This window comes from Jatropha curcas, chromosome 5 (assembly GCF_041381405.1).
Source record: "Jatropha curcas cultivar XTBG-Jc1 chromosome 5, XTBG_Jcur_1.0, whole genome shotgun sequence".
NCBI classification, from domain to species: Eukaryota; Viridiplantae; Streptophyta; class Magnoliopsida; order Malpighiales; family Euphorbiaceae; genus Jatropha; species Jatropha curcas.
Window position 1 is genome coordinate 18,430,291 of NC_143155.1, and position 2,457 is coordinate 18,432,747.

General features: G+C 32.6%; 1 pseudogene; it reads right to left on the bottom strand.

Annotated features, from left to right (window-relative positions):
* Positions 1-550: 550 nt before the first annotated feature.
* LOC149496320 (uncharacterized) lies at positions 551-2,147 on the bottom strand (annotated as a pseudogene).
* Positions 2,148-2,457: the final 310 nt, after the last annotated feature.

The window sequence follows — 2,457 nt, forward strand, 5'->3', positions numbered from 1 at the left end:
AATCCATATATATATATATATATATATATATATATATATATATATATATATATATATATACCAACAAAATCAATAAGGATCGCAATCAACTGAGCATTAAAACATATATATTTAAATACATAATACTAAATATAAAACAATATTTTATACTTACAAAGGTTTTATAATTAGACTTTCTCCAACTTTGATTGCTTACAATGAACTGAGAATCAAAAGGCGAGAGGGGCTTGTAAGAGAGAGATGTTTTTGGCTTATTTCTGGCTTATTTCTAGCTTATGCCTTCACAAGGGGAGAGGCTCCCTATTTATAAGAAAATTAAGAATCTTTACTGTTTGTCTTTTACTGTTGATGAATAGTGGTTGGTCTGCCACCGAATCTTGACCTTTACTGTTGATGAATAGTGGTTGGTCTGCCACCGAATCTTGACCTTTACTGTTGATGAACAGTGGTTGGTCTGCCACCGAATCTTGACCTTTACTGTTGATATAGTAACCTGACTTTTACTGTTGAAAATTAATGAGTGGAAGGAATAAGGTTCCTTCTGCCTATTTTATAGGGAATCAGAACAAGATGAGGACGATGATATGTCCTTCTTTTTCTTTTCTTTTCTTTTTATTTTTTCTTTTCTCTTTTTGCTTTGTTTTTTCTTTTCTTGCTTTTGCTTTTTTATCAGCTTTACTTTTGATTTTTATTGGGGGCAAAATATTGTCTTCATCACTGTCTTCAAAGGAAGATACAGAGACTGCTGAAGATGATGATGAAATGAATTTATTTTTGCCTTTATGACTTGTTTTAGATGAGGATTTACCAGATGATACGCCTCTAGGTTTACTGGATGATGGGTTTACTGGGAGTTCTGAGCTGGTTGAAAGTTGTTGAAACATTTCTTGACAGATCAGTTTATATTCTTCTGGGGTTTTAGCTGCAGCTAACCGGGCTTGACACTGTGCTTTCTGGATTCCAAATGTAGGGTTTTCCGGAATAGCGAGTGTACTAGCATAGGTTAATGCTGGCATGGAGGAATTAGCTATTTTAGTACGAATCCATTGACTGATTTTTATTTCAGTAGTGGTATTTTTGAAAGATCCCCACCATTTTATTTTGTGTCTTTTTACTAACATAGGAATTTGGGTTCCCGGAACATATTGATAATCAAAATACCATTGATATACCCAAGGGGTGAAGAAAGTCATACAATAATACATCAAGGATGGAATATGGACTTCTCCAGGATTAGGTTTATAATGGGATTTAAAATAATGATATAAAGAAATAATATCAGGAGGAATGATATCCTCAGAGATACCTCTAAACTGCCACCACTTTTTAAACCAATTTGGGATTTTTAAATCGGTTCGGATATGTTGATCAAAATAAACTAACCAAGAATGAGTGGTAGTTGGATTTTGAATACAAAAAACTTTTTCCCAAGCTTCTTTGTAGTCAAAATAATTATATGTAGTATTGTGTTTATGTAAAACTTTAAATCTTACTGGAGTCGAAAGTGAAGATACGGGCCAATCTTTAGGATGAATAACCCGTTTGATTTGAATAGAAGAATAAGAAATTACAGTTTTATTTTTTGTATCAAAAGTATGTTTTATTTTTACAGAACCAGTATCTAGTAAAATATTATGATAATACTCCTGAGGTTTTGAAAAATCAGTTGGAACAAAATACCAATCCTCAGGATAATAATGCTTTATGATTTGCCAAGGATTAATATTATTATATCCGTCCTCGACTTCAATTTCATAATCATAAATATTTTTGACAAACCATTTATGAATACTACTATTATTAGAATACTGGATTTTTGGCAAATCCACAGCCATCAACGGATTTGATAAGTCTTTACTGTCTACCGTTTGAGATAGACTAGTCGTACCATAAACGGGTACGATCGCTTGAGGTTTAGAAATCATACCTGTATCTTCTGTGGAAGAAGATGCCATACCTTGCAAGGCCTTTAGTACCTCTGGAGATTGACTGAGTTCTTCAATCCATTTTTTGAGGTCTTTAGAAGGGGTTTGTTTACTAGTTAAGGTAAAGGTTTTAGAGAGATCTTCAGAATGCTCAGAAAGAGCTTTAGTGGGTGAATCGGGCTCTTGGATAGATTCTTTTCCCTTATCCTTCTTCTTTCCCATTGTTCTGTAAGAATTCTCGTGTCAGAAAGTCTGGGATATTATTAGTATTTCCTTTAATGTATTCTATATCAAATTCAAAAATACTTAAGAGTGCTTGCCATCTAGCAAAAATTTGTTTAGAGGCAAGATTTTGAACATCCTTTTGCAAAACATCTTTTGCAGATTTACAATCAATGCGGAGCAAAAACTTTTGATTTAATAAATCTGATTGAAATTTATGTATACATATAACTATGCTTAAAATTTCTTTTTTAATGGTGGAATAATTTATCTGTGTCGGATTCCAATGTCCTAACGTATATTGGATTAT